Raw genomic sequence first — 10769 nt, 5'->3', positions numbered from 1 at the left:
GGTTTGTGTTTTTTTAGAGGTTGGGAACTTACGCCTGAATGGAACCCTTAAGCAAGGGAGCTCCAAGCACTCGAACATCCCTTAAGCAAGAGAAGTTACAAGCTTCCATTCCCTTCTTATTAGTCAAAGTATTTATTAGTCATTTTTTATGAGTTTTCTTGGTATTTTTTATGGGAAATTTATTTGGATATTGTTAGGTGTTTTAAGGTTGAAAAGGAAAAGAAACTAGCCTAAGTATGAAGGGAACTTCTACCTAATGTTATCATGGTTTCTACCTAAAGGTTAGGAATTGAGGAAACATGAAAATAAAGTCACATCATGAGCAAAATTGAATAAGGATACAATGGTACAAAATTATACACAAGTATGAAGTAACAAGTCAAAATATAGTGCAAAAATGAAGTAAGATACTACTATTTTTTATATTGATTTTTATGAGAGAAAGGGAATTACAAGTGAAGTAAAAAGACTAAAAATCAAATAGCCTAAAAACTAATATTTTTTATGAACATTTTTATGTGACAAAATTGTATTAAGGTCTAAGAATTAATAGGAGAAAAATTAGTATTTTTAATGCCTAAAAGAAATTGGTAAAAATCTAATTAAAAGACCTAAATTTCATAAATAAAACATAGAACCAGGGGGGTGAAGATTGAATTGATGGTGCAGGGAAATAAGCAAAGGGCGCAGGGCCCATCTGGGGGAAGCCCACACAGAATTTTTGCAGAGATCTTATTTGCCAAAAAGAATGGCATGGGCCTCAGGGGGGTGTTAGCAGCGAATCTGTCCCAGGGGAAATGTTTTTCTGTACAGATTTTAATGCAAAAAAAGACAACGGGCCTACAGGAAGGGTGGATAGCATAGCAGGCCCAAGATATATTTTTGTTCGATCCACATTTAGATTTACTATTACTCAGAATTATAATCAAGACAATTAGATCAATTAATTATTGACTAAACCTTATATTATATCCAATTATCAATTAACTCAACTAAGACTAATTAATATCAACTAAGTGAGATTAATCCTGAAATTAATTTAAAAAGAAGAAAGGGGGAAATAGGGTTTGTACCTTGTGAATTTTCCAATTCAGCTTCGTTGAGAAGCTTCTCCTTCTCCCTCGACCTCTCGCATAACGAACGATGGCGCCTCCGGTACTCCTCTTCGTCTTTGTTCGAAACGGCGGCGACGACGTCACCCTCACCGGCGAGGTTACTCTCTTCTCCTCCGTCGAATTCAAGTCAGCTTCACCGTTTGACCACTACAAAGACCGCCACCAGACGATACTTTCCTCACCTCGCTACTTCTCATCTCGTTCCGATTTTAAACACTAGATTCGTAAAGCTCCGAATTCGGAACTCAGAGATTGTAAGTTCTTTCTTCTTCGACCTCTTCTTCTATCCTTCTTCTTGAATTCTTCTGTTTGATGATTTCTCGTGAGCTAATGTGATGTGGTTGCTATGCGAACTTGCTGAAGGTTATGAAGAGAATGATGCGGTTGCGGCTCTGAAATGGTGAAGATAGATGTCTTTGCAGAGATATGAACACGGTTCAGAGAGAGTCTTGAAAATCCCAGAGATATTGTGATAAAGATTGTTGGTGATTGATGCTCGGTGCTGATGAATGATTCGCACAATTTGTTGCAGGTGTGCGAACGAAGATGAACTGAAGATGATGTTGGTTGAAGAAGAAGATGAAGGTTTAGATGTGGTTATCGATGAAGGAGATTCTGAATTCTTTTTGTTGCGATTTTCTCATCTTCTCAGTATCTTGGTTCAGTTTTTGCAGGTTCTTGTGATGATTATTCAGAGATGGAGAGTGGTTGGAGAAAGCTTGAAGATGATGATGAAATTGAGAGAGTGAAGTGTGAAGCAGAGAAGTGAAGAGAGTGAAGTGGAGAAAAAATGGTGGAGAGGATGGTGGACCCTTTCTGAATTGAAGGGAGCAGAATATATATAGGTGGTTTGAAAGAGGAGAGTTCAGTTGAGAGGGAATTGAGAGCCACAGGATTTGAGAAATCGGTTATTGGATCAATGGTGAGGATTGAATCTAAAAAATAAGGTTAGTTAATCCTGTTTTTTTGTTATGTAAATTAGGAGTTAGTTACCAATTTGTTTAAAAGTTAGTTATGGCTCTGTTTAGGATTGCTGAAAGTTAGTTATAAACTGTTAGTATGAAATTAGGAAGAGGTTAGAAATTGGTTATAGGTTAGGATTGAAGTTGGGTTTGTTGGTTAGTTAGAGGGTAGTTACAAAGCTGTCGTAAGTTTGTTAGGTTGTTAGAAGGTGGTTACAAGTTGGTTTAGTTTGTTTCAAAACTGTTTTGACAGTTATGAAGTTTGTTGAAGTTTGTTAAACCAGTTAGGGAATTCTGTTAAACTGAATGTAAGGTGGTAAAAGATCTGTTAGTTAATGGACTGTTAGAAATAGATGAGTTAGTAGTAGAAGTTATAAGTTGTTAGGGTTAGAAGAGGAAAAACAGAGCTGTTCTTGAAACTGAATTAGTTTAGGGAATTGGTTATCAAACTGTTGGGGTTTTCTTTTTTTTATTCATGGAAGTTAGAAATGGTGAACTGGAGTATGAATGTAGTAATGATATGCAACCTGTTTTGGATAATGTCTGAACTTGTTTCGGTATTGATGTAAATTCCATGGTATGTTTGACAGGGAAAATAGAGAGCTGGCACTTGGGGATTTTAGCAAGGGAGAAGCTTCGGAATCGTCGCTTAACCTTTGTGAATGGTGCCCTGATATTTGAATGGCGTTACACGTGGACTCGACTCGGCTGCGAACTAAGTTTAAGCACGAACTGGAATTGCATGACAAACTGTTTCGGACCCGGAGCTCAATTGTCTTTGGTAAGCGTGGTTTGGACATTTGATGTTTGAATTTTATAGGACTGTGTATGTGTAATGTCTTCTCCGTTTGCTTCTGATCTACCATGAAACTTGATTCTTTTTATACTGAGGCTGCAAATTGGAATTAAGAAGTGGAAGGGAAACTGTTAGTATAGGTGGTAGTTAGTAATTGGAGGTTCTGAATTCTGTTTTGGGTTATATAACTGATGCGGTGTTTTATTTCCTAAGGACTGGTTTTATTTTATTTGGTTTTATGCAGGTGAGCAAGTAGCAGCAAGTCTTTGTAGGAGCTGACTCTTGTGGAATGGGTTTGTAAACTATCTTGAACTGGTTTATTGAAACGGTTTGGAACTGGCAGATTTATGGTTACAAAGCGAAGTTGAAATTGGCTTGAGGAGCAAGAGTGATGGGAGGTGGTGAAGCTGAAGACTTTGAAACAGTAGGCTTTTAGAAAATTTGTTTGACTTTCGATCAACATGGATTTTCATGTAGCTTCCTGTTCCCTTTTGTGACAGCTCTGTAATTGCATTCCTTGTAGTATGTGATTGTACTTGAATTTGACTTTTGTATTTCAAATAATAAACAATGAGTGATTTCCTTTTTTTTTTTGTTGAATAAAATACTTCCAAAACATGGTTATAGCCAAGTACTAAAGAATAGGTCAATGTGACTTGGTCAACAAAACTCAACCCTCCATGGTTGACTCGGTTGACCAAAAGTCAACTCAAATGAATATTTTCAATTTCACTCTTTTTCCAACACGCATTTCTTCTAAAGCTTTTTTCCTTGAGAAAACTAGAACCAAGATAGCTTGCAACGTACGGAGCAATATTTGATCAGGTGAACTTATAAGAATCCAATATATGTAAGCCAACCCTTGACCTAATAATGCCACACATGATGCAGATGAATGAATGATTTTACCCTAAAATAAATGAATGATAAGAATTTATGCAGATGAATCCAAAGTCATAAGCCAAGTAGAAGTAAAATTAGGAGGGCAAATTTTGGGGTGCAACAGGGTTAAATCAGCATCAGAGAAACCGAGACCGTTATCTACTGTTAGATTGGCAACACAATTTTCAAATTGGTCGACTGAAATCTCCTGTGGTACATGTGCAGCTTTCAAGAACTTCATTAAGGCCTTGGCATGAGCTTCAGAATACTTTAGCAGAGACAGCATTGAAATCTTTGAAGTAGTGTGCCCCAGTTGTTCGACAATATTGTAATCACTTTTGCAGATGATTTTCAATATTTCCTCCATTTCTTGCCTCGAAGGATCTTCAATAGTGACTTCCACAGTTACTTGAACTGGTTCAACTAGCGGGTCTTTGCCTCGAGCGTTGATATCTTGATTAGGAACTGGGACCTGGACTGGATTAGTAGCAATATTTGGAGAAATTTCTGGTGAAAAGATCCTTCCACTTCTCGTAATCTTACTAGTACCCACAATATTATCAACAGTTGGAGTAGTAAAATTCATGGCCTCTTCAGTCAAGGTGTCTTGCTTAACTCCATGGATATAAACATTAGTGTCAGAACTCCACGGGACAGCTTTGTCTGAGGAGTATGGAAATGGAGTCGGACTGGTGATGATTACCGATGCCACTTTGGGTGCAGCAGAAATTTTGAAAGGAGCTTTGGTAGGGATTTTCAATGGTATGTTAGAAACCACTGAGACGTCCTCGATCCTCATTCCATTTGAAAAAACTTCGCACAAATTGTCTATAGAAGGGAGCTTCTCAAACATAATGATACGAAGATCCATCCATTTTTGAATTCCTCCTTTCAAATTCTCACACCCATTGGGTAGGTGTGCACAATAAAAACAATCAGGGTCACAACCTGGGAATAAACCAGCTCGTATTAGCTTTCTTTTGACTTCAAGGAGCGGAGTTGACAATTCTCTCACATCATAGATATAAAAAGTGTCTATGATAGCATTAACGGTCTTGTCGTGCTTTGGCATAGGTGCAGTGATGACATTTAGAGTCTTTGGAGGATCGAATTCAATTTCCCCAGCATCTATCATGTCTTGAATTTTATTTTTCAGGGCCCAACAATGATCTGCGTCATGTCCAAGACAATTGGAATGGTATGCACATGTTGCGTCGGGGCGATAACTAGGAGAGGAAGTGTTGACATTCTTTGGAGGGTCTTTCAATGTGATCAGATTTGCTTTTAACAAGTGCTGCAATGCTTGAGAGATTGGCATATTGATTCTGGTGAAGTTTCTTCTTGGTGCATCTGGTCGACGCGTATACTTCGGAGGTTGATCTTTTTGAGGTGCAGATGCAGAGATCAGAACAGCCCCTACAGATTGGTGATGCTCACTTTTGCGACTTTTCTGACTGTGCATTGTATTGACTTCATTTCTCCCACTGATGGGCCTCTTTGTAGTACCAGAGGAGGAGCCTATTTGAATTTTTCCACTTTGAATGCCGCTTTCGACACGCTCTCCAGTTAATATCAGGTCAGTGATACCTGACGACGAGCTTCCCAGCAAATGACTGTAGAAAGGGCCAGTTAAAGTGCCCATGAACATGTCGACTAGCTCGCGATCAGATAAGGGTGGTTGAACCCTTCAAGCTAGATCTCTCCATTTTTGTGCATACTCTTTGAAACTTTCTTTTTGTGCCATAGTCATGCCCCGTAGTTGAGTACGGGTTGGTGCAAGGTAAGCGTTGTATTGATACTGTTTGTAGAAAGCAGCAGCCAGATCTTCCCAGGTGTGAACTTTTGCACTTTCCAGTTGGTAGTACCACTCGAGTTGTGTACCCGACAGACTTTCTTGGAAGAAATGAATCCACAATTTGTTATCTGCCGTATGAGGTAGTATCTTCCTCACATAGGACCTTAGATGCAGCTTTGGGCAAGAGACTCCATCATACTTTGCAAAGACAGGAACTTTGAACTTTGGAGGGATAACAATATCTGAGACGAGTCCAAGATCATTGAAGTCTAAACCAGGTATTTTCTGTATCTCCATAGCTTTCATGCGTTCTTCCAACAACTGATATTTGTTATCACCCTGTTCGTCTTCGGAATGATAATCTTCTTCGTTTGAAGAGAGGGAGTGTTTGGCAGAACCCTGGTTGTTGTGGTTGTCTTCTTGATCACCTTCACCGACTACTTCAGGGATCGGCGCCTTTTTGAACCTCCTGACAGGAATTTTGACTTTCCTCGCTGTCGCGGGCGAAAAATCGTTTTGTTCCTCTTTTTTTGTGGGATGAGACACCTGATGCCTTCTTTGGGCTCGAGTGCTCATAAAAATGATTTTTCTTTTGTTTCGACCAAACTTTTTATTATTTCCAAGAGACGAAAAGGAAAAAAGCTGCAATAACCTAAAAGTGGGGGGAGAGATCTTTGGGTAAGAGGGTTGGTTATACGAAGGGAAGGTATTAGCACCCAACGTATCTATAGTACTCTATAGGTTTCTTTGCTTTGTTTTTTATTCCATATTGTTGAGAGGTTTTTGTGAAATAGGTGGGACCTAAGGTGTTTGTTTGATTATGCTCGCAAAGATCATCGCGATCCTCTGCATACATATCCCTTAGAGGGAATCAGAGCATCTGTAGCTCGGGTCTACGGGTGCTAAGGTTTGAATGGTTTTTTGTGTTTTGTTTTGCTCGCCAAGGATCGACCTTGTGCCTACGTATTCTCAAAGGGATGTTGAGAAAGTCAGAGCAATCGTAGTTCCCACTTATGCTAGTGAAAGCAAAGGAAAATAGACAAATGTCGTCTAAATGCTAGATGTATCTAATCTATATCATCACATACATCTGTTTGATTTTTGTTTGTTTAACCAGCCTTGTGGCAAAAACTTTCAATGAAGTCAGCCTTGTGACAAAAAGTTTTGATTAATCAGCCAGCCTCGTGGCAAAAGTTTCAATGAAGTCAGCCTTGTGACAAAAACTTTGATTAATCAGCCAGTACGGTGGTAAAACAGTTTGATTGATTAGCCAGCCTCGTGGCAAAAAAGTTTGATTTTGATTGAATGATTGTTTGTGATGATATAGAAGAGATACTCCTAGCATAGAGATGATAAATGTCTAATCTCCTAGGGTATTTGTGTTGGATATTGGGGGATGCTTATAAGAAGCCCGTGGGTCCTTGTACGAAGCCCAAGAGGAGGCTATCCGAGGGTCCTTGCATTGTAAGCCCAAGAGGAGGCTATGGGAGGGACAATCCAGGGTCCTTGCATTGTAAGCCCAAGAGGAGGCTATGGGAGGGACACTCGTTTGTACAAAGCCCAAGGGGAGGCATGGTATAGTTGGTTTGAGCTCTTAGAGCGATTTCACCGGGAAACCATACTCTATGTCCTAACCTAAACTAGGGAGATTCTTTGCACGAAGCCCAATAGGAGGCTATGGGGAACCTAGTGTTGTACTAAGTTGAACAAGTATATAACACAATCACACATATGAACAAGTACAAACAAATATGCACAAGTACAAGAACAAATATGAACAGTTATATGAACAGTTATATATGACAAAGTGTGTGTATATAATGGAGTTTATGAAGGAAATATACCTGTAAGCATGATCCATTTGCATACACGGGGCTCGGGACTCACACTCGGGGAGAAGTCCACTTGAGTTTATTCAAAGCTATGTAAACAGGTATTTACAAAGGGCTTGGGACTTATACCTACATGGAGGCCCATGGTATTTTTGGGAAGATTTAAAGAAAACCTTCATTTTTGGTTTGTTATTCAAAGTTAAGAACAAATTGATATGTACAAAAGGCGTACAATGAAATACCTAATTTCATGTACTTGAGTGGGTATGTACAAAAGGGCTTGGGGCTTATACCTACATGGAGGCCCATGGTATATTGAAAAGTCTGAAGTTTCTTTGAAGATGATTTGAAAATTGTTTGAAAAGATTTTATTTTGAAGAAGTTTTATTGTTTAAAAACTGTACAAAAGGAAAAGAAATGGGACTTACACTCTCTAATATTCGAGAGGCCCCACTTCGTTTTGAAAATCAATGGATGATTTGAAAGTGAATTGATTACTGTTGTGAAAACAGTTGATTGAGTTTTAGGCTTACCTCGAAGAATGAGAAAATTGGATTTCTGAGTTTGAGGTGTTACCGTGATCTTCAAGTGATGTGATTTGAATAAATTAGGATTTCAAAAAATGTTAAGCATCCTCACCAGCGGAAAAGAATCGTCGGATAAGCTCACAGCTTTCAGCAATTCCATGATCATCCAACAATTGTTTATGGACATCTACAGCAAATGGAAGACCAAAACAGACAAATCCAAAAGACAACAGAGAAATAATCTCGAAGTCTGGATGAAGTTAGAAAATTCAAGTGATATAATCAAATAAAAATTTAAATGATTAACTACACAAGATAATATGAAAATATCAAATTCAAAAGAAATTAATCTAAGAAAATATATTTTTTGTGATTTTTCATGGAAGGAAGAAATAATTAGAGACATAAAAATAAATATGTATCTAATACGTTTTTTGGGATTTTTAATAAGGATTAAAAAACACACTTATAAACATATGAAAATATCAAAAGAAACTTTTAATCTTAAAAACATATTTTTTGTCATTTTTAATAAGGATTAGAAAAGAAAATTAAAATCCTATATTAAATACTAAGTTTTTTTTTATAAAAATCTTTTAAAAGAAATTAAAGAGATAATAAAAAAAACTAGTAAATGGGCCAGGGGTATGCTGAAAATCGGATGCGGTGTATGGCCCAAAACAAAATAATGCTGAATATAAAAAAAAAAAAGAAGAAATGGGCCGGACCGGGTCGGGTCAGGGTGACCCGGATCCGCCCTTTACCAAACATTGTGAGAGGTGGGTTTGAAAACCCTAAGAAAAGTAAAAGAGTGGAGGCAGAGTGCCTCACTCTCATTCACGCTGCTGAAGAAAAAAAAATCAAACTCTCACCCCTCTTGCTCATTTTTCTTCTCTGTAATTTCTTCATCTTTCTTGCAACAACAACAATGGCAGCCCTTCCCCTCTCGGCTTCACTCTCTCATTTCGACAACCAATCAATCGTCGCTTCTTCTCTCGCACTGACTCTCTCTCGCCGTGAACGATAACAACAAATCGATTCAAATCTCTCGGTTTTGCTCTCTCAAATTTCGCGAGTTCCATGGAGGAAAACAGAACCTGAGATAACTTCCTCCTCTCTTTCTCGATTTCGTTCGCGGTGAAGAAAAAAAACAAAAGCTATTGGCTTCTCGCTCAGACGCTCTCACTTGATGAGTTCTCTCTCGCTCAACAAACGAGAATGAAAACAATAACTTTCTCTCTTGCTCTCGGTTGAACAACGACAACAACTGATGCTCTCGGTTTCTCACGGCAGGGCATGTGGAAGAGTTTTTTAGAGGTTCTTGCCGACAAGAACAAACCTTATTCTGATTTCACTCACGAACCCAAGTATGTTTCAATTTCGTTTTTCATGGTACAAATTCAGTTTATATGATAAAGCAACTAACTTATGCTTTCTGTGTTGTTATTTTTATTTTTGGTTTCGACATAACAGTGATAACTATTGTTTTTAATCTTAACAGAAACTAGCAGCAACAATTATCATATGTTAACAAAAACTAGCAGCAACAATTATCAGTGATAAAAAGTGAAATTTGAGTCACCTGCGGCGAGGAGGTTTTCGCCGGATTTTGTTGAGGTATGCTCTGATCCGTCTGCTTCTGAGTTACTTATTGAAAATTGTTGTTGCTGAATTTTTGTCCAAGTCAAAACACTTTCTTTGTGAATTGTTGTCGTGTTGATGTGATTCTGAACCGTGGCTTGTTTCTGTTGCTACTGTTGTTGTTACGGCTTCAAACTCACCATGAATTGTTGTTGTGATTGATTATGAACCGTTTGTGAACTGTTGTTGAGTTGTCTGCGTGTTTTTCCTTGCAGATTCAGTTCTGGCCAGTGAGCAAAAAGCATGTTTACCGGCTGTGGTGTTGAAGATGATGTGGAGCTGCCACTGGAGTTCGGAGGTACGGTTTTGAACCTCTCTTTTTTTCTGGAAATTCGGGTGGTGTTGTTGAAGAACACCCTCGAATTGTTATTGAACCGGTTATGAACTTTTGAACTTGTTGCAAATTGTTTGAAACAACTTTGAATTGTTGTTACTAACAATTTTTTGGAATTGTTGTTGTAGGCTCTTTGATGAAGGTGATGCCACAACACCTCTTTTGGATATTAGGGAGACTTGAAGATGCAACTTCAAGTTGTTGCTCTCTACTAAGGTATGAACTACTTCTTCACCCCTTTTCCAACTATGGAACTAAGAAACTTTGAAAATTATGAGAGAAAAGGGAGGAGTGAAAAAGCAAGTAGTTAAGGTTGCTTTTGTGTCATTTTCTTCAATGAGAGAACTTCCTATTTATAGGCAAAGTTAAGGGAGTGTTTGGCAATTGGTAATCTTGATTGGCAAGTTTCAATCATTGCAAGATAAGAAAAAGAATATATTCTTCATCATTGCAAGAATAAAAAATAAGAATAAGAATATTCTTATGCAAAGATATTTTTCATGATATAAGCCATGTGTGTAAATTTTTATGTCATTTTATGATATCTCTAAGTTGCATAATTTTATGACATAAAAATCTCTCTTTGACATTCTTTGACTTTTGCTAATTTCACCCCTCTTTGTTTCTTTTTCATGTTGCATGAGAACTTTGAAGAAAAGCATGAAGAAATTTGACCTTGAAGAATGAAGACTTGAAGAATTCAAGAATTGCATTTGAAGTTTTATTTTTTCTTTTCCTTGTAATTCCAACTTTGTATGAATGAAACTTTGTATTCTTGAATAATGAATGGAATTTTGTAATTCTTGAATTTTGGATAAAGTCCACTTGTAAATCATTTGAAATTTAGAACTTTGTTCATGTAAAGGAACTTCACTTGTAATGTTT

The 10769-nt window shown here is 37.7% G+C and overlaps 1 long non-coding RNA gene across 1 annotated transcript; it reads left to right on the top strand.

Annotated features, from left to right (window-relative positions):
• Window positions 1-8883: 8883 nt before the first annotated feature.
• LOC131606761 (uncharacterized) lies at window positions 8884-10183 on the top strand. The gene is made up of 4 exons (XR_009285023.1): window positions 8884-9276; window positions 9411-9526; window positions 9766-9848; window positions 10013-10183. It is a non-coding gene; the product is annotated as an uncharacterized LOC131606761 (long non-coding RNA).
• The last annotated feature ends 586 nt before the right edge of the window (window positions 10184-10769 follow it).

The sequence above is a fragment of the Vicia villosa genome, linkage group LG5 (assembly GCF_029867415.1).
Source record: "Vicia villosa cultivar HV-30 ecotype Madison, WI linkage group LG5, Vvil1.0, whole genome shotgun sequence".
In the NCBI taxonomy this organism is placed as follows: Eukaryota; Viridiplantae; Streptophyta; class Magnoliopsida; order Fabales; family Fabaceae; genus Vicia; species Vicia villosa.
The sequence above is the reverse complement of the archived record's forward strand: the minus strand, read 5'-3'. Positions and strand labels throughout refer to the sequence as shown.